The 22,283-nt window shown below is 44.1% G+C and overlaps 1 protein-coding gene across 1 annotated transcript in view; it reads right to left on the bottom strand.

Moving 5' to 3' along the window:
* The window catches only part of LOC136379542 (zinc finger protein 699-like), a 56,050-nt gene extending 34,191 nt beyond the window's left edge, over positions 1–21,859 (bottom strand). Inside the window, exon 1 of the mRNA XM_066346924.1 lies at positions 21,412–21,859. The gene's annotated coding sequence lies outside the window, so the exon portion shown is untranslated. The remainder of the gene's footprint in view (positions 1–21,411) is intronic.
* Positions 21,860–22,283: the final 424 nt, after the last annotated feature.

The following is a 22,283-nucleotide window of genomic DNA, read 5'->3' as shown; positions in this document are numbered from 1 at the left end:
AAAGGCCAAGGCTGTCTGCCAAGCCCACAAGCAGCAGAAGGTAACACTCCAAACCCAGGCTCTTGTGGCAGCCCTGAGGCCAGCAAAGCAACAGGGGCAAGGCACAGGAGGTGCCCAACCCAAGTTCAGACCGCAAAGAGGAATCCCAGCAGGAGCTTGCTTTAAATGTAGTAAGCTGCCCTGGCCAGTTGGCTCAGCGGTAGAGCATCGGCCTGGCGTGCGGTGGACCCGGGTTCGATTCCTGGCCAGGGCACATACGAGAAGCGCCCATTTGCTTCTCCACCCCCCCTTCCTCTCTGTCTCTATCTTCCCCTCCCACAGCCAAGCCTCCATTGGAGCAAAGATGGCCCAGGCGCTGGGGATGGCTCCTTGGCCTCTGCCCCAGGCGCTAGAGTGGCTCTGGTTGCGGCAGAGCGATGCCCCGGAGGGGCAGAGCATCGCCCCCTGGTGGGCAGAGCGGCGCCCCTGGTGGGCGTGCCGGGTGGATCCCGGTTGGGCGCATGCGGGAGTCTGTCTGACTGTCTCTCCCCTTTTCCAGCTTCAGGAAAATAAATAAATAAATAAATAAATAAATAAATAAATAAATAAATACATGTAGTAAGCAGAGTCACTGTACCCAACAGTGTCCCTGACCATGGCTGCCCACTGAGCCCTGCCCTGATTGCAAGCAGCCTGGTCACTAGTGGAGCTATTGTCCCTTTGGGCAACAGGCTTTTCCTCAGTATCTCTATGTGGAGGATGAGCCACCCAGATGGGAGGCCAGTCCAGCCAGATGGGCCTATTGCTCAAACTCCTAGGACTGACGGCCTGGACTCAGAAAACCCCATCATCCTCACTCATGCTGAACCAAGGGTATGCTGCAATTAGCGGGTAAGTCCATCTCATTTCTTGTGGACACAGGAGCTGCCTCCTATGTTTTGCCATTACACTCTAGACCTCTCATTCCTCACAGGTCTTGGTTATGGGAATGGATGGGACCCCTTCTTTTCCCCTTCGCGCACCACTCCTGACAGGTAGTTTGAACAGAATCCCCTTTTTTGCATTCCTTCTTCGTTATGCCATTGTGCCCTTTACCCCTTCTGGGTCGAGACATTCTACACCGTCTCAGAGCCACTATTCAGCTGATAGCATCTTTCCACTTACTCCTACCATTCCTCAATACCAAGGGCTCCCCCATAATCAATGCTACCCTCATTTCTAACCTTGTCTCTCACCTCAAGTTTACCCTCATGCAGGATCGCTGGCAGTTTGGAACCACTAAGCCCTACCCATCTCCGGCTCACTAAAAGGCTAGACCCTGCAAATCCTCCTATTACTTCTTTTTTTTAAATCCTTACAAGAACGCATTTGTGAAGTTTTTCCAGTCACAGCCAAAGAGATGTTTCTCCTGACACTTCTCAAAGCCGCCACCTGCCAATCTCCCCCTCCCCATGACACTCCTAATCAGCAGAAAGTAGCCAAATGGATAAATGGCACCCCTATTCTTTTTAACAGAAAAGGTCAGAATGTAAGGTCGGTGGATAATAGGGGATGGTCACATGAGGAACTCAGACCCAGGACCTTTGGCTAGAACCATCCACAACCAAGTGCACCAAAAAAACTTCCCAGGAGCCCTTGGGAAAAAAGCGACTGTCCATCAGCCAGTGAGATTTCACCACATCATATTAGCTTGCCCACCCTAGAGGACCCCTTTAAATATCCCTCATGCAGTTTAATCTGTGTGACTCCTCTGGCCTCTGTACCCTGGGACTAGAGGACCTCATCAGGCGGGATGCGCGGTACTTAATAAAGCTTTTGCTTATTCACACTTTGTGGCTACGACCCCTTCCTTCCTTCTTTCTCAGCAGGGAAAATACCTTACCCCTCCTTCTTTCCATCTAGTTGTTCACACTGTCCATCTGTCTGCTTCCTCTCTCCCTCCTCTCTATGCTGACAACATTTTGCCATCTCAAGAAGCTTAAAAGAGCAAAGTTGTTTATTAAGCTGTGTGAGTAAGTAATTTGTTTTGTCTCTTTGTCAGAAAATATCTTTAGTATAATTTTAATTAAAACAAGTAAAGCACGCTCATTTAAATTTCTTAATTTAAAAATTAGAAGTATGTGAAGTCTTTGTTTAATGTGTAACTGTCTGTTTCTAAAGCAGGGGTTGGGAACGTTTTTGGCTGAGAGAGCCATGAACGCCACATATTTTAAAATGTAATTCCATGAGAGCCATACAATATGTTTAACACTAAATACAAGTAAATGTGTGCATTTTATGTAAGACCAACACTTTTAAAGTACAATAAGTCTCTGAATTATTTTTAATAATGTTGTTATGCTGTTCCTAACCAGTGATGAGTAAAGTACTTCTTACAATTAATGCGACTTCTGGTGTTGCATCATTTTGCTGATGGCTTTGTAGTCTGGTTGATATGTGGTGAGATTAAGCTTTATGCAGGCGTTGAGACTTCCATCCACTAAATGTGATCATAGGTTGGTCTTAACGTTCTTATATGTGAGAAAGACTGCTCACATGCATAAGTAAAGCAAACATTGTCAGTACAGCAATACTCACATGCATCTTGAACTCACAATGACCCATGTACATTATGCATTATCCAATAAAAATTTGGTGTTATCCTGGAGGACAGCTGTGATTGGCTCCAGCCACACAACCATGAACATGGGCAGTAGAAAATGAATGGATTATAATACATGAGAATATATAACTGTATTTAACAAACCAAAAACTATTTATTTCTAATGGTGGGAAACAGCACCCATAGCACATGCCCTCACCTCTCCCAGCCTACCCCTCATTTATCTCAGTGATGATGGTCAATTAGAAATCCACGACACCCCAGAACAGTAGATTGGATCATGGTTGCTATGGTTATGTGGTTGCTGGTAATGGTGATCACAGGGCCCCCAGAGATGTGTCCCCCATGGCATTCTGCTGCTCCCTGCTCTGCCCGACCCAAAGTGAGGTCAAAGATCCCTTAATGGCCTAAATGGAAATCCTATAACTAGATGCTCTGTGCTGGAGTTCTGTTGTTTTGGCCTACAGACCTCCAGAACAAAGTGTCTACATTACAGCAAATGTTTTATCCTTGGCTACTGCACTTGGCCATTCAGGAGCCGAGGATGAAACATTCTTCTCGGCATGTGGCCCCATACTTCTCTGGTATGCAGCCACGTGTCATCCAAAATGGCTACATGCATCAGTGCTGACACACGTGTCATAGGTTTGCCATCACAGCCCTAATCTCTACATGTTACTTGTTGGAAGCCGATCAACGACTGCTGGTTGACAAAGTCACAGCAGAGAAAAGGCACAACAATACTTCCCCCTTTAACTTTTTGAATTAATTTGGCCTTTTATCCCCCCTTTTCTGGGTGTGTGTGCTATCATTTATGGCACAGGGATAATAGCACTGTGCTTTCCCTGCAGATTCATAGTAATTTCTTTGAAAATGAGACAGAGGGTGTGAGTTCCACAGAAAAGCCTGTAAGCCCCTTTGCCTGGGCTCATAGACATAAAAGTCTGGCTATGATATCCCTTGAAAAGGGTTAAGTTTGTAGGAGAATTTCTTCCTATTAATCATGTTAGAAAAAATAAATTGTGACTTATGAATAGGTAGGAAACAGTAACTATACACAGAAGCACCTTTCAGCTTTCACTTAATTCATTACTTTACCTCCCTAGCCTTTTCATGTGGTAGAGTAGAGAAACTTTCCTTTCTTCTTGCATACCTGACCTGCAGGTGGTGAAACACTCTGAGAAAAATAAAGTTAGAACTTAACTAGTGTATATAAATATAATAGATAAATAAAATTTGACTAGACAATAGGACATTAGGCAAGGTAGAGTTATTAATCAGTACTGATCTTTTAGAAGTTTGTACCAATATTGTTATTGCTGTTCAAGTTATTGTATAACTATACTCAGAATGACTTACCACCTGATTTATAGCTTATAGAAATGAATTAACTGTTGCCTAAAAATATGTAAACATAGTGAAACAAAAACAATTATTAATCAATAAATTCTGAATACCATGTGATTGTAACTTAGTGTGTGTGCATAAAAATAAAGCTAGACTAGCCATTGGCAGAGATGCCTGGCAGTGAATGCTAATAAAGAATTCGGCTCTCTCACTCGATTTGTGCCAATGCCATCCCTTCCTTGGGACCCCTGGATTTCCCCCAGGGCTGGACCCCGGCATTTGGCGCTCGACATGGACCCACAGGTAAACCCCCTCATTGTCACGGGATGGCTAGGACTCCACTCAGGGTGCTGCAGACCCCCCTGTAAGGAAGACAGAGTGAGGATAGGTGAATTACAGAACTTAAGATTTTGAGAAGTCATGGGCCATACTGAGTCTAAAGAAAGAAGATTCTTTATAGGAATTATTCAATATACACTTTCTCTGAAAGGAGTTAGTGTTTCCCCTCAACAAGTAGCTCATTTTCTGCATTTTGTACAAGAATGTTCTCCATGGTTTCCAGATGAGGGGATGCTGAGTCTCGAGACATGGGCTAAGGTTGGAGAAGATTTAAAACTTTATTATGAGCTACATGGGTCAGAAAAGGTCCCAGTCGATACATTTGCATTATGGAGCTTGATTAAAGATGCCTTAGATCCAGAACATGAGATGCATAAATTTTCAAAAGCAACTGATCCTCCAAAAGAAGAGACTCCATTGATTAGAAATATAAAGCAGTCTCAAGATAGTGCAGATTATGGAATGGCCTCTTTAAAATTAAGTAAACATCAGGATGATAATGAAGATCATTTATCGCCATTTGATGAGGCTGAATTAGAAGAGGAGGCAGCCAAATATAATAGAGACAATGAGAATTGGGGTTCAAAAACAGTCTTGCCCATATTATATTCCCCCAAGACTGACAAAAAGAATAAAAATAAGGTTATTAGAATGCCTTTGCCTCTACCAGTACAATCACCAGATGTTAATAAAAAGAAAAAATTATCAGGGTTAACAGGGTTGCAGAAGACAATTCAAGCTTCTTGCGACCAAGGGGAAACTGGTCTGGTATTATGCTTCCCTGTGGCTGTGGATGATGAATTTGATGATGAGGGGGTTCCTACATGGGAGCTGCTTCCTTATAAATTATTGAAAGAGTTAAAAATGGCTTGCAGTCAATATGGACCCACCTTTCCTTATACTATGTCCTTGGTGGAAACAGTTTCTCATAATTGGATAACTCCTTATGATTGAAAACAAGTCGCTAAAGCCTGTTTATCTGGAGAAAATTACCTGCTTTGGAATGCAGAATATGAGAAGCAAGCCTTTTGCGGGGGTTGAAATGGAGGAATTTTGGCTGCCAGTTATAGCAGCTATCAATATTAAAATTTAAGAATGATTAGAAGACTGAGATGAGTTTTAAAGTTGTGTTATTATCTGATTTTCTTTAGTAAATAGAAAAACTTAAGAGTTTGGGAAAATTACAGTTTTTTGTTCTCCTCTTTCTCTCAACTCATTTTATTTCTTTCCTGTTCTATGCCTGAAAAGAGGGCAAAGGGAACACCTGTTTGGATGTGGCTAAACAGAATTTCATAAACGGCCATTCTCAAAACTTTTTGAGAGAGAGTTCTGTTTGGTTTCTATCCTTTATGTTCCAATCAAAATACCCCTGTGTAAAAATCAAGCAGGCCATGTTCTAATCTCTAAAATCCCAGGTTTCTCTCTAATTGGTCTACTTTGTCTGATTTTTGTTTGTGCTTGGTCTTTGTTTAACATTGTCTAAATGTGATTTTTTAAGTTCTTGCATGCAAAAATTAAATATGCTGACTCTAATATAAAATATCATCCCTACAAATTTACAATTTTAATTGAAACAAGTAAAGCACGCTCATTTAAATTTAAATAAAATGGAATATGAATCCTAAAGACTTGTTAATTTTGACTAAACTGCTCCAGGCTGCTTGCTGCCTCTGCAGAGCTTGAAGTGGAGTAGATTTACCTAATAAAGGTGGGTGTAGATTTTTTTAATATAGAAAAATAATAAAAGCCACACTAAAATTTTCCAGCTTTAATGTGTTCTTTTTTTTTTTTTTTTTTTTTTGTATTTTTCTGAAGTTGGAACTGGGGAGGCAGTCAGACAGACTCCCGCATGCACCCGACCAGGATCCACCCGGCACACCTACCAGGGGGCGATGCTCTGCCCATCTAGGGCATCGCTCTGTTGCAAACAGAGCCATTCTAGTGCCTGAGGCAGAGGCCACAGAGCCATCCTCAGTGCCCGGGCCAACTCTGCTCCAATGGAGCCTTGGCTGCGGGAGGGGAAGAGAGAGACAGAGAGGAAGGAGAGGGGGAGGGGTAGAGAAGCAGATGGGTGCTTCTCCTGTGTGCCCTGGCCGGGAATCAAACCCGGGACTCCTGCACGCCAGGCTGATGCTCTACCACTGAGCCAACCAGCCAGGGCCTAATGTGTTCTTTAAATTGCCTGTTAATTAATGGAGTAGAAATGTTTTTATGAATATAGGAAAGTCATATACTGGAACTCCAGCAAATCTTCTTTATCATGCTTCTTACTTTAAAAAATTTCTTTTGAATACTCATATACAGGATTATTTAACAGCTGAGAGACTCTGGAATCCTACAGAAGATGCTGAACCTGTTTCTCCAGCAAACTTTTAACCTCTTTTGTTTGATCCAGCTAATAACACTGTTTTGTCTTTTTCCAAATAGCTCCAGATATACGGAAAAGATTTATGTAGGCAAATTAAGAACCCTCAAACCCCTCAACAAAATCTGAGCAAGAGTGAAAAGAAAGGTCATTTCAGCTAAAGTCTGACTTTAAAAGGTCATTTCAGCTAAAGTCTGACTTTAACATTTCACATATTACTGGCATCCCTTACAATCCACAGGGACAAGGTATAGTAGAAAGGACTCATCAGACCCTGAAAATGCAGATTCAAAAACTACAGGGGCCCTGGCCGGTTGGCTCAGTGGTAGAGCGTCGGCCTGGCGTGCAGAAGTCCCGGGTTCGATTCCCAGCCAGGGCACACAGGAGAAGCACCCATCTGCTTCTCCACCCCTCCCCCTCTCCTTCCTCTCTGTCTCTCTCTTTCCCTCCCGCAGCGAGGCTCCATTGGAGCAAAGATGGCCCGGGCGCTGGGGATGGCTCCTTGGCCTCTGCCCCAGGCGCTAGAGTGGCTCTGGTCGCGAAGAGCGATGCCCCGGAGGGGCAGAGCATCGCCCCCTGGTGGGCAGAGCGTCGCCCCCTGGTGGGCGTGCCGGGTGGATCCCGGTCAGGCACATGCGGGAGTCTCTGACTGTCTCTCCCCATTTCCAGCTTCAGAGAAATAAAAAAAAGAAAAACTACAGGAAGGGCCCTGGCTGGTTGGCTCAGTGGTAGAGCATTGGTCTGGTGTGCAGGAGTCCCGGGTTCGATTCCCGGCCAGGGCACACAGGAGAAGCACCCATCTGCTTCTCCACCCCTCCCCCTCTCCTTCCTCTCTGTCTCTCTCTTCCCCTCCGGCAGCCGAGGCTCCATTGGAGCAAAGTTGGCCCGGGCACTGAGGATGGCTCTGTGGCCTCTGCCTCAGGTGCTAAAGTGGCTCTGATAGCAACAGAGCGATGCCCTGGATAGGCAGAGCATCGGCCCCTGGTGGGCGTGCCAGGTGGATCCTGGTCGGGCGCATGCGGGAGTCTGTCTGACTCCCCATTTCTGGCTTCGGAAAAATACAAAAAAAAAAAAAAAAAAACTACAGGAAGGTGAGTTAAAATATAATTTCCCACATCAGCTTTTAAATCACACTTTGTTTGTTATTAACAATCTTAATTCAAACTATTAAGGTCACACTTGCATGTTCAGAGACTGGAATCCAGATCTGGATAAGCCTAAACCAATGGCAAAGTGGAAGAATTTATTAACAGGTCAATGGAAGGGGCCAGATGTAATTCTAACCCAGGGGAGAGGGTATGCTTGTGTATTTCCACAGGACGCTGACTCTCCTCTCTGAATCCTAGACCGGCTGATTCTCCATGTCTCATCAGAGACCTCCACTGCTGCCGCTGCCCCTTCCTTATCTCCATCCTCCTCCTTATATGTCCAGCCCGGAGGGGACTCCTGTGCCACCCATGTCACTGGTGACTTCCCAGTAAAGGCCATCAAGGAACTCCCCATATAATCCTGTTACTCGAGCGATGCAACGACTGTCACTACAGAAAGCTAGACAACCTTCCTATCTTGGTCAAATGGCTGGCTCACTCTACTCGAACTGTCAACCCACCAACCTGGGACCAGTAGAAGATGTTGTCTGAGAGGGCTGATTTAATTTGTGACCAACAAAATATACATCATGACCCTACTACTATGTTTATTACTATGCTAGCTGTACTTTCAATTCAGGTACTTACTGTTGAGGCTATTGGACAAAACAAATCTTATTGGGCTTATATTCCAAATCCACCATTGGTTAAGCCTGTTACTTGGGGAGGAGATGATATACCTGTATTTAATAATCATACTAAGTTTTTAGGAGGATCTAGTTCTTTTATTATGCATAAAACTAATTCAAATTTCTCATTCCATGAAAAAACGGATAATGTACCTATATGTTTTATGTTTAATAATACTTGCAAGATTTCTGGGTGTTTTCTTACTACACTTAAGACTATTTTGACTGACTCTCCTAAAAGTAATAAACCTGGACACATTACAAGAGACTTATGGTCTCTCACAATTTTAATGCCTGGAGGCCCTGACCCCCATGAGTATAATCCTGTTACATTGCCTCCCTAAGGGATTTCACCCATGTAAACTTTTCCTCCAAATAAGGCAACTCAAGAGCCTTACTGGTGGTCTGTGGAGATAGACTTGGTTTCCCCCCATGGCAAGAATGTGCATATTCCAATTATATGAATTATACTGCATGTGCTGTTAATTTCACTGTACAAGATTGATCTGGTCCTTATTTTGAACATGATTATAGAAAATTAGTACAGGAAATAAAAGATGTTTACAATTGGACAAATACATATAATCCTTTAAATAAAAATATCACTCGTTGGTAGTCTAATGGATGGATACCTGCACAACTGACCTATCAGGATGAATCAACCACCAGATATCAAACAAAGCTTTGGCAGCTAATTGCAGCTGCTGCACCTGCATATATGGTTAGGCCTCACCCTTATCCTGTTCAGAATATTTTTGCTCAGGCTTGTGTACAGGCTCCTTATGTACTCTTGATTGCTATTATGGACAGTAATCTTTCTGTTAGTACTTATAATTCTACGTTTAGCATTTCCTGTGCTCACTGTGTTTTAACAAACTGTCTATCTTATGACACAAAAGCTCAAGCCATGTTTATTTTGCAGCAGCCACCTTATGTGATATTACCTGTTAGTCTGTCTCAGCCTTGGTATGATGACCCAGGGTTGCATGCATTACAGGCTACTTCTGAAGCACTTGCTCGCCATCGAGGAAAGCGATTTATTGCAGAATTAATTTTGGGAATTACTGCTCTTATTGCTATTATAGGACCTGTAGCTGCTTCCACCACCACTTTAGCTCAATCAGTTCACACTGCAAAACATGTAGATAGTTTATCTTATAATATATCTCTTGCCTTAGCAGTACAGGAGACTATAGATAGGAAGTTAGAAATAAAAGTGAATGCTTTAGAGGAAGCTTTTATTCACATAGAAAATGAGCTGTTAGCTATGAAGGTTAGGATGACTCTTAGATGCCATGCAGGATTCAAGCGGATATGCGTGACTCCTCTAGAATGCAATCAGTCTATCATAGCATGGAATAATGTACAGAATCATTTATTAGGTGTATGGAATAATAGTGATATTAGTTTAGATTTGAAGGAATTACATCAGCAGATACAAAATTTAGGACATTCAGGCTCTTTAGTCTGTGCCTCAGAAGTAGCTGTTCAATTTGTTGAAAATATTAAAAGTATGTTTTCTATGCAAATCCTGACCTCTTTGGCTACTGATATAGGCATAATAATAGCTGTGGTAATTTTCGCTCTTCTTGTCCTTCCAATCATATTCTGACTCTTAAACAATGGTCTCTGGGAAACAGCGGCGCAAATACAAAAGCTTTATTTAAAAAATAAAAAAGGGGGAGATGTCGGAAAGCCGATCAATGACTGCTGGTTGACAAAGTCACAGCAGAGAAAAGGCACAACGATACTTCCCCCTTTAACTTTTTGAATTAATTTGGCCTTATATCCCCCCTTTTCTGCGTGTACGTGCTATCACTTATGGCACAGGGATAATAGCACCGGGCTTTCCCTGTAGATTCGTAGTAATTTCTTTGAAAATGAGACAGAGGGTGTGAGTTCCACAGAAAAGCCTGTAAGCCCCTTGAACTGGGCTCATAGACATAAGAGGATGGCTATGATATCCCTTGAAAAGGATTAAGTTTGTAGGAGAATTTCTTCCTATTAATCATGTTAGAAAAAATAGATTGTGACTTATGAATAGTTAGGAAACAGTAACTATACACAGAAGCACCTTTCAGCCTTCACTTAATTCATTACTTTACCTCCCTAGCCTTTTCATGTGGTAGAGTAGAGAAACTTTCCTTTTTTTTTGCAAACCTGACCTGCAGGTGGTGGATCACTCTGAGAAAAATAAAGTTAGAACTTAACTAGTGTATGAATATAGTAGATAAATAAAATTTGACTAGACAATAGGACATTAGGTAAGGTAGAGTTTTTAATCAGTACTGACCTTTTACAATAGAAGTTTGTACCAATATTGTTATTGCTGTTCAAGTTATTATATAACTATACTCAGAATGACTTACCATATGATTTATAGCTTATAGAAATGAATTAATTAACTATTGCCTAGAGATATGTAACCATAGTGAAACAAAAACAATTATTAATCAATGTATTCTGAATACCATGTGATTGTAACTTAGTGTGTGTGTATAAAAATAAAGCTAGACTAGCCATTGGCAGAGATGCCTGGCAGTGAATGCTAAAAAAGAATTCGGCTCTCTCACTTGATTTGTGCCAATGCTGTCTCTTCCTGTAGGACCCCTGGATTCCCCCTGGGTCTGGACCCTGGCATTTCACCACTCACTTCACAGTCCTAGACCTCAAAAATGCCTTCTTTACCATTCCCCTACACCCTGACTCTTACTTTCTGATAGATACATGAATTCACCAGAACTTCCAACTGCCCTTTTCTTGTTCCACTTGTCTATCTGATCCCACCCTTGCTTACTTACTATCGCCCCTGAAGCAGAACAGTTCTAGAAAGATGGTCGACCGCCCCAAGGAGAAGAGTTCCAGGAAGCCAAAATCATAAAATTGCAGAAGGGAGCATACCAGATTGCTGACTCAACGCACACTTGCTCAAAGCTCTCCCCTACCTTACTATATTTTTGCCTCAGAGTCTGTTTCAGTGCCCTTCTCCTGGAGAAGTGCCTGGCAGGTCTTTCTCCTCTAATAAAGCCTGCACACCTGGTGTTCGAGTGCCGCCTCATTCTTACATCTGGTGCTGAAACCCAGGACAGGATACTAACTGCCTGGACGATCCCTCTTTGCTGTCCAAACTTACAACCAGAGAAGCAATGAGCAGCAGCAGCTCATCCCAGGCTTAGCAGGCACTCCCTGCCATTCCAGAGGCCACTCAGTGATGCAAGCCTAGCTTCCGGGATGTTCGTTCATCCTCCAGTCGCAGCTGCCACCTTTTACCTTCTGGAGTCTGCAAGTCGCAACTCTGGCCCAATTCTCCTCATCCTCCAAAGATGAATTGAAAACCCCAGCTTGTGCTACCAGAATCCAGCCTGGGCTGCTGCCGCCTTCTGCTCCATAGGCTTTGCAGCCCTAGCTCCTGTCTCAGCCCCAGCCTCCCGCCGCTACTGGCTCTCCACAATGTCCAGGGCAATCTGCAACTCACAAACCTGTGAATTCTCCTCCAGCAGCTGCTCCATTTCCAGGAGAATCTCTCAAACCTGGTAGGCCTCCCCCTCCCTTGCTTCCTCCAGCTCCTGGGTAAGCATCTGTTTCTCCCACATTTGCTCCAGCTCCTTCCACTTCTTGGTTTGCAGGACCAGGCAGCTTCTTCCACAGAACTCTTGGTTTCCTCAAGTATGGCTGTAAAAGTAAGCCAGCCTACAGCCCCCAAAAGGACAACCATGGGGAACCATAACAGCAGCCAGTCCTCTACCATGAACATCAAAGGTGATGGCTCCATACCAATCTCCAAATCCTGCCACAGACTATGCCAAATGTAAAGCTAGTATCCAAGGTCACCATCACAGCAGCCTGGCCCATGTAGGTTCGCATTGGATTCGGACAGTCGGTAAAGAAACAACAAGGCCACAAACTGGTGGGTCATCATCTTTAATCCTAGCTTGCACACACACACTGGGCTCCAAAACCCACTCATTCAGTGCTCACAAAGCTACTGACTTATTCCAGTTTTCCTAGGATCAAAGGTTTCTAACCTCACCAGTCTTATTCACCTCTGTTCCCCATCTCCTTCCTTCTCCTTGCACAAACTGCACAAACTGGCTTTTTCTTCAGCACTCTGCCATCTTGGCTGCTTCTCCTGGCCTCCTCCAAGTGGCCTCTCTCTGCTCTCCTCTCTAGTGCTAATCTCAGGAACCAAGCAAGCAAGCTCCCGGTCTGCCCCCATTTTATAGTGTAAAAATCATAACCTTTAATCCAATATACAAAATAGGTAAGTCTCTGATACAAAGTCACTTATCTGAGGCATAATGGGATTGCACCACCCCACATCAAAAAGGGTGGGAAAGGCGTAGTCCTAAAACCAAGCCCTAGGCTACAAGAATCCTGCCTGCTCACAGCCTGCCCCCAACACACATTAATATCACCTGGGCAGCACCATCTTTAACAAAGTGAGCATAATATATTTTATCTGCCCAACAACAAGTAATCCCACTTCTTGTTGCTTTAGGAATCTCTATAGAAGTAGGTCTAGGGGCAGGGGGACTGGACACTTCCCTGTCTTATTCCTACTTTCTCTCTCTCTCTCTCTCTGAAGCCCAGCAAATTTGTAAACATGGAGTCAGTAATTTCACAAAAACTGCGTGTCTTGACTATTGCCTTTCATTGGTCCACACCCTCTCTTATTTATTTTTCTAACTTTTGAACCCTGCCTCTTAGGTTTGTTCACTAGTTTCTTACAGAACTGCATGTAGACCTTTGCCAATCAGAAAATTGGAAAAATCTACCCAACCCTACACACCAACCCTGAAACCTGCCCTCACAAAACAAAAAAATCTGGAACCCTATAAAAACACCCTTATTCCAACTGCCCCAGGGAGAGGTTCACGAAGGAGACCCCAATAGGGATAACAGCAGGAAGTAGCTCCAGAAGATGGCCGGTCTGAGACAAACATCCTTCCTAAACCCCATACCCTTTTCTTCTCCTCACCTCTTTTTTCTTTTATCATACCACAGAGTTGAGAAAAGATACATGAATTCACCAGAACTTCCAACTGCCCTTTTGCTGTTCCACTTGTCTATCTGACCCCACCCTTGCTTACTTACTATCACCCCTGAAGCAGAACAGTTCTAGGAAGCTGGTTGACTGCCCCAAGGAGAAGCATTCCAGGAAGCCAAAATTGTAAAACTGCAGAAGAGAGCGTACCAGAATTGCTGACTCAACGCACATTTGCTCAAAGCTCTCCCCTACCTTAATGAATTTTTGCCTCAGTCTGTTTCGGTGCTCTTCTCCTGGAGAAGTGCCTGGCAGGTCTTTCTCCTCTAATAAAACCTGCACACCTGCTGTTCGAGTTCGGTCTCATTCTTACACTTTCTGTTTGCCTTTACTTGGACTGACCAGGACACTAATACAGCCCAGCAACTTATGTGGACTGCCTTACCCCAGGGGTTCAGAGACAGCCCACACCTGTTTGGGCAGGCACTAGCTCAGGATTTAGCAGCATGCAATCTCAAAGCTAGTACTGTCTTACAATATGTAGATCAGTGGTCCCCAACCCCCGGTACCAGTCTGTGGGCCATTTGGTACTGGTCCGCAGAGAAAGAATAAATAATTTACATTATTTTTGTTTTATTTATATTTAAGTCTGAATGATGTTTCATTTTTAAAAAATGACCAGATTCCCCGTTATATCTGTCTAAGACTCACTCTTGACGCTTGTCTCGGTCACATGATACATTTATCCGTCCCACCCTAAAGGCTGGTTCATAAAAATATTTTCTGACATTAAACTGGTCTGTGGCCCAAAAAGGTTGGGGACCACTGATGTAGATGACCTACTCCTCTGCAGCCCCTCCCTGACTGCCTCAAAGAGACACACTGCCACCCTTCTTAACTTTCTTGCCATGAAGGGATATCATGTCTTCTCTGCTAAGGCTCAACTTCACTCTCAGTCCGTAGTCTATCTGGGCATGCCCTAACCCCCACCACCTGAGGTCTCACCCTAAATCAAACTCAAACCCTCCGCAGTCTCCAACCACCTACCACTGCAAATCAAATCCTTTCTTTCCTCAGTCTAATAGGCTTCTTTAGACACTGGATTCCCAATTTTGCTCTTAGTCAAACTCCTCAATGACATCTCCTGAGCATGGCTTTTAAGGTCTCAGGAGAGGCAAGGAATTGAGAGGAACAGAAGGCAGACAGCCCAAAATAGATCAGGCAAAATACCAGCTCTTGGCGGCTGCTCTTAAAGTCTCCAATGCCCCTAAGGGCATTGTAAAACTCCACAAGGGTTCTGCTTCAAGTGTGGAAAGAAAAGTCATTGGGCAAAAGCCTGTCTGGCTCCTCAGCCCTCACCAAAGTCTTGTCCTCACTGTGGGAAAAAGGGACACTGGAATGTAGACTGCCCTCTCACTTCTCTGGTTCAGTCTCTGGTTCGCTCCTCTGGTTCAGAGATGGTTCAGTCTCTTCTAGTCCTACCCAGCCACCTGTTACCTACCACTATCAAAGAGCCTAGGGTAGCCATCCAAGTAGCAGGTAAGCTGATATCATTTCTTATAGACACAGGGGCCACTTACTCTGCCTTGCCTAAATATTCGGGTCCTGCTCATCCCTTAAAGATCTCTGTTGTAGGTGTTGATGGTCTTATTTCCTCCCTATTAGCCATAGATCCACTGCCTTCTCTAACTAATACATGGTGTCTCCTTTGCACACTCTTTTCTCCTCCTATTGTTGGGCAGATAAAATATATTATGCTCACTTTGTTAAAGATGGCACTGCCCACATGGAAGCCTGTCACCCAGGTGATATTAATGTGTGTTGGGGGCAGGGTCCTTGTAGCCTGGGGCTTGGTTTTAGGACTAAGCCTTTCCCACCATTTTTGATGTGTGGTGGTGCAATCCCATCATGCCTCAGATAAGTGACTGTGTTAGAGACTTCCCTATTTTGTATATTGGATTAAAGGTTATGATTTCTACACTATAAAATGGGGGCAGAACAGAAGCTTGCTCTCTTGGTTCCTGAGATTAGCATTAAAGAGCAGGGAGCAGAGAAAGGCCACGTGGAGGAGGCCAGGAGAAGCAGCCAAGATGGCAGAGTGCTGAAGGAAAAGCCAGTTTGTGCCGAGTTTGTGCAGGGAGAAGGAAGGAGATGGGGAACAGAGGTGAACAAGTCTGGTGAGCTAGAAACCTTTGATTCTAGGAAACTCGGATAAAGTCAGTAGCTTTGTGAGCACTGAATGAGTGGGTTTTGGAGCCCAGTGTGTGTTTTTACTTGCCTGCGAGGTGCAAGCTAGGATTAAAGATGATGGCCCATCAGTTTTTGGCTCCGTTGTTTCTTTACCAACTGTCCAAATCCAATGAGAACCTGCAAGGGCCAGGCAGCTGTGATGGTGGCCTTGGCTACTGGCTTCACACCTATATACCTATTTTAGGCCGAGACCTACTCTCCAAATTCAGAGTCTCTCTTTCCTTTTACTTCCCATACTCAGAGTTGGTTCTATTACTGCTTCTCAACCAGCCAGATTTGCTGAATTCTGTTATAAATTTTCCTCTACCATACATCATAGTGAATCCCAAGGTTCTCCTCACCACCCCCACAATGGCAAAACTCCAGGGAAAGGCCCCTTTGTTTCATGTTTCCAGGTTAAAGAAAATGGAAGCTCCAATTCCACACATGCCTACAAGTGACCCTTCCAGTCAACCTGAATTATCACCTAGATACACCTGCTCCCCCTTAGAGCCCACTAAGGTCAGTCTGAGCCATGCGAACTATGATTACTCCCTGATAACAGACAGGATAGAGATTCCAGCTTGCTCTATTCTTTCTTATCTCCTTACCCTTAAAGGCATACTCTGCTCCCGTACCCTCCCCCTCTTGGAATCCTCTAATCTAGAAAGCTCTCTTAATCTTATTTAAAATCTCATAATCAAGACTAACTCCACCTATGCAACCAACTGCTGAATATGTCTGTCCATGTCATCTTCAGCTTACTCAGCTCTCCCTATTCCACTTAATAATACTCATCTCCTTCACACCACTCTTATGTACAAGATTCAGAAAGGGGCCACCTTCTTTGAGAGGGCTAGCATTCTCATAGGAGATTATTCCACCTCAGCTGCAAACTGAGCAAAAAGCTATACTAAACCTACTATTCCCAGCTTGACAAGCTCCTTCCACAGCCCTTTCCAACCAGACTCAGACCTATCAATCCTCCCTGGGGACCAGTTCTACAAGAGGACACAGTAAAAAACCCCTCTCCAGCCTACCTGGACAGGGCTCCATACTGTTATTCTGTCCACCCCTACCGCCATCAAAGTGGAAGGAGACTCACACTGGACTCACCTCTCCCACATTAAGCTTTATCCCACCAATACCCCTAAAACCTACATCTCCACACCCACAGGTCCTCTGTCTCTCAAAATCTCCACATGTTCCCCTATCCAAGAAGAACCAGACCAGCCCATCTCATAATGCTCCTCCAAGAGGCCATATCCCGCCATACCGCCCAGTCCAGCAGGCACTCACAGCAGGCAACTGCCAATTACCACCTTGCCAGATTCTTCTACTTCCTTCTTCAGGCCTCTGAGGACCTCTCCTGGTTTAGGTCTCACTCCAGTGAAATTGACAGACTGCTCAACTGGATGCAGGACTTGGCCTGGCAAGGTTCTCTACTTGAAGTTTCTCCAAAAAAAACCCAGCGGCTTTTCAATTTCTTCTTCTCTTCCTCTTAATCACCCCTAAGCCCAACCACCATGCCCCCAGTTCTTGATCTCCTAACACCAGTTCTACTTACTCTCTTACTGGGCGCCACATATGCCGCCCCATCTCCTCTCTCCTAGAGGCCACATATATAGAACGCTCTCTTAACCTCACTCAAAGATTTTTAATTGAAGCTAATTCTTTCTATGCAGTTAATTGCTGGATGTGTCCTCCTCAGCCTACTCTGTCCTTTCTATCCCAAACAACAACACCCACCTTCTATGGACAGTTCTCATACCAATCCCAAAAAGGGGATTCCTTCTTTAAGAGAGCCAACACTCTTATACGGAATTATTCCACTTCAGCTGCCAACCGAGCAACTAAGCTATATATCAAACCTATTATTCCCAGTTTAAAAAAATTAAAACCCCAAATTCCTCCTGCTCGGGGACCAGTCACCCTAATACTCCCCTGCTTTCACCTGCCCCTTTTTGCTTTACTGCTCAAGGTACTGTCCCAATGGGTCACCTCCCTTCTAACCTTTGCAATAAATACCACAAAAACTATCCAATTTCCCAAAGACCATCAGAACCATCGAGTTAACTAGCAAGTCTCTCCAGAAGCAAACGGATTATTTTCTAACTCCCTACCCGTATGGCTCAATCTTATAAATACTCCTATCCCACGAACCAACTCTATTCCTGGCTTTCCACAACAGCTTCAACTACCTGAAAATGCTCAAAACAATCACCTACTCATATCTCCCCACTTATTGGGATGGCTCTTTCTTCCACCCTGACCAACTTGAGCTCAGAAACAGGAAACAAAACCAATCCATTGTCCTTCTATTCTCTATTCACCTCTCAGCCTGCCTCACCCAATCAGGGGCTTTCTATTTCTGTGGGACCAACACCTATATGTGTCTCCCTACTAACTGGACAGAAACCTGTACCCTAATCTATCTCACCCCAAATATCAACCTAATCCCACCCCATGAGCCTCTTCCAATTCCTAATACACTATTATTCTAGCTTTTAGACAAGGGTCCCCAAACTATGGCCCGCGGGCCACATGCAGCCCCCTGAGGCCATTTATCCGGCCCCCGCCGCACTTCTGGAAGGGTACCTCTTTCATTGGTGGTCAGTGAGAGGAGCATAGTTCCCATTGAAATACTGGTCAGTTTGTTGATTTAAATTTACTTGTTCTTTATTTTAAATATTGTATTTGTTCCCGTTTTGTTTTTTTACTTTAAAATAAGATATGTGCAGTGTGCATAGGAAGCATAGGAATTTGTTCATAGTCTTTTTTTATAGTCTGGCCCTGCAACGGTCTGAGAGACAGTGAACTGGCCCCCTGTGTAAAAAGTTTGGGGACCCCTGTTTTAGACCCTGCCTCTTATGTCTGTTCAGTATTTTTTTACAGAACCTCATGCAGGCCTTTGCCAATAAGAAAATTGGAGAAATCTACTTAGCCCTACAAACCAACACCGAAACCTGCCTTCATAAAACAGAAAAATCTGAAACCCTGTAAATACACCCCTACCTGGCATGAAGTCATCCATGCACCTCTCTATCCTATAAACCCCCACTGAGAGTAATCCTTAGAGAGGCCATAACCCTTCACCACCCCTACTCAGCAGGAAGAAGTTACAGAAGATGATGACCTTCGTCCCCTTTCCCTTCAGCCTCTCTAGAAATCATTCTCTTTCCTTTTTATATAAATATATCAAATAGTCAGGAATCTTAGGTTTCATTTCTTTAACCCTGCCAGCATGAGTTTTGTTTCAGGGCTGCGGCAGGTGACCAACCACAAAGGAATGTCCGATGAAGTCATGGACAAGTTGAAACTGCTGACTGAAAATGCACCAACATCCATAATTGGTGAAAAGCACCCCTGCACCCAGCAATAGTGACAGCCAATCAGCAAATGCCCCACTACCTTTCTTACTTCCCTATCCCTACCCTTAAAAGTGGCTTAAACACTGTAGCCATGGCTGCTCTCCCATATGAGACAGCCGGCAGGTTTCCTTTCATTGAAGCCTGTTAAACTGGTCTTTCGGACTTTGATTCATTCTGTCAACAAACAGAATCAGAAAAGCCAGCAATGCATCCTTTGAAAATTATTGAGGTCAAGAAACCCATAACAATTTTCTTTAGTAACAGAGCACTGACAAGGAGTTATGAATTAGTCATCATTACACATTACAAAAAGACTGCAAAAAGAAATAATAGAGATATGGAAATGTACAAGTAATTTATTAATTTTGAGAGAGAGAGTACAACTTTTCAGCATTGATCTAAAATAAATACAACACTTGATTATATCCAGTCATTAAAGAAAAAAACTCAGCAGTTTAAAACACACCCACAAAGGAAACAGAAGTTTCAATTGTTTTATCAGCTGGCTCACCAAATAAGTAAAAATTTTAATATTCCATTATAGGGGTGGAAATACTGTTTTCTCAAGTATTTCCAAAGGCACAAAAGTGCAATTAATAAAAATCTTTTACACATTAGTGCAAATAATATAATATCACTACAGTCAACAAATGAAGAATAAATATATTAATCACAAACAACATTCATTTTGTCCTAAGAATAAAATGTGGTTAAAAATGGAATCATTAGGCCCTGGCCCATTGGCTCAGCTGTAGAGTGTCAGCCCCATGTGTCAACTTCAGTCAGCACACAGGAGAAGCAACCACCTGCTTCTCTACCCCTTGCCCCTCCCCTCTCCTTTCCAGCAGCCATGGCTCAATGGTTAGAGTCAGTTGGACCCACTGCTGAGGATGGCTTCAAGGCCTCACCACAGGCACTAAAATAGCTCAGTTTTCCCATGGAGCAGTGGCCGCAGATGGGCAGAACATCACCCCTTACTGGTCTGGGGTTATGCAGGAGTCTGTTGGTCTGCATCTCTATCTCTCACTTAATAAAAAAAGAAATGAAATGTTATAAAAATGGAGTCAATTTATATAATTCACCTTATTAACAGAAAAAGGTCACATGACTCATCCCCTTCGATACAAAGTAGTGACTGTCTATATTAATATTTATTAGTGAGAACAATTTAACCCACCAGAACTAGAAGGAAACATGTTTTACTAGAAAAAAAAATATCTACAAACATATAATAAACATCATATTTAATGGTGAAATGGTAGAGTAATTCCCTCCGGGATCGGGAACAAGGCAAGGATATAAATTCTATGCTATTCAACATGAACTGGATGGAGGACCTGAAAAGTGCACTAAAGAAATACAGGGTACAAGGTAAAAAACAGCTAAAACTGGCAGAGGATCATAGTTTATGTGTGAAATTCAAAAAAGATCTACACACAAATGATTACAATGGATAGCTGCATTTGGTGACGATGGTTATAAATATACTTAATAATTAGTTCACTTGGACTAAGAGACATGGACAGGCGTGGAGTGGTTACAGGGGGTGGGGGGAGGAGAGAAGGGAGAGGGGGAGGGGGAGGGGGGGGAGTACAAAGAAAACTGGATAGAGGGTGACGGAGGACGATCTCTCTTTGGGTGATGGGTATGCAACAGAACTAAATGACAAGATAACCTGGAAATGTTTTCTTTGAATATATGTACCCTGATTTATTGATGTCACCCCATTAAAATAAAAATTTATTTATAAAAAAAATAAAATAAAATAATTAGTTCACTTGTATGCATCTGGATATAATGTAACAAACGGGTGCCCACAGGCAGGGTAACGTCAAGATTAAATAATATCTTGTATGGCCAGTAGTCCTCCCAATCGTGGCCATGCAGATGCAGGTTCCCATTGGATTTGGGCAGTCAAGAAACAGTGGAACCAAAAAATGGTGGGCCATTTCTTTACTAAAGTCGCGCACCAGCCAACGAGCAACACACACAGGGAACACACTTCCCTTTCGCTCAGGGCTCCCAAAGCCACTGACACATTATCCGGTTCCACACCCAGGAGAATCTTCTCCAGTTCCTTCTAGAATCAAAGGCCAAACCAGTCTCAGCGGAGCTCACAAAAGCCCCTCACCTTTGGTTCCCATCTGCACACTTTCATTCTCTGTTCGCACTCTGCAAACAGGACTTCTCCTTCTGCCTCTTCTCTTTCTTCAAAACTTTCTGGCGCGAAAACTGCTCCTCCAGCAAACATTAGCAAAACACTGCTAACTACGCAGGAAGGTATTCTGCAATTTCACAGACCACATATACCTGTTGCTGCCCAGTGCCCAATGCAAGCTATAAGTGAGCAAACATAAAAATCATATCTTAGAAACTTATTTGACCAACATAGAGGACGCAGTGGAGCCCCTTGCTCACCGAACACGCCGAAATCCACAGATCAGCGCAGAGACGACCAGGTGAGGCTCTCGTCCCCGGGACAGGAAAGGCAGGGGTGCTTTTCCTCTCTGGAAAGAGCAAAGGACGCGTCTAGAGAGGAATTATAAGTATAAGGGTTGCTCTCCACTTCACTTTGCTCTCACTGGACTGGACCCAGCCTAATTCCAGGGAGTTGGAGACGAGCAAAAGCCACGGGCGAAGCGGGCCGGCCAGGGCTCTGAGGTAACGTGCTGGCGAGTGCGGGGTCCCGGCAGCGGCCACGCTCTGATCTCTGGCTTCCCCAAGGCCGAGCTCTCCGCCTTCACCACTGGACCTGAGGCAGGGCCGACCCAAGCCGGGAAGATTGCAGACGCAGCTGAATACTGAGCTCAGACAAAAGTGAGGACGCAAGAAGACAGAGCCCTCAGTGCCCAACGAGAGAAAGCACTTTAGCTTCCGGGTTTGAGGTGGTGCTTAGCAAAAGGGGCGGGGCCTCGGGAGCTGGAAAGTGAAGGTACCAGGGCGGGAGGGACAGGGAGGGGCGGAGGAGTGGGGAAGCAGCCACTTCCAAGGTAGAGTGGAGACCTGTTAGTTTCCTCCCGGGAGAGATGAGCTGTTGGAATTGGATGAACTTGGCACTGAACTAGGTCAGTGGGTGAGGTTTGATTGACCAGCCCTATGGGGTGAGACTTACTCAGATATTCAGAGAGGCAAGGCGAGATCTGATAGAATCAATCGAAGTCTAAAAGACCAGTGTAACAGGCTTTAAGGCTTTAATGAAAGAAAACCTGCCGGGCTGTCTCATAAGGGAGAGCAACCCTGGCTACACTTTTATGCCACGTTTTAAGGGTTAGGTTAGGGAAGTAGGAAGG

Source organism: Saccopteryx leptura, chromosome 1 (assembly GCF_036850995.1).
Source record: "Saccopteryx leptura isolate mSacLep1 chromosome 1, mSacLep1_pri_phased_curated, whole genome shotgun sequence".
NCBI lineage: Eukaryota > Metazoa > Chordata > Mammalia > Chiroptera > Emballonuridae > Saccopteryx > Saccopteryx leptura.
This window is presented reverse-complemented; position numbering and strand designations above follow the sequence as displayed.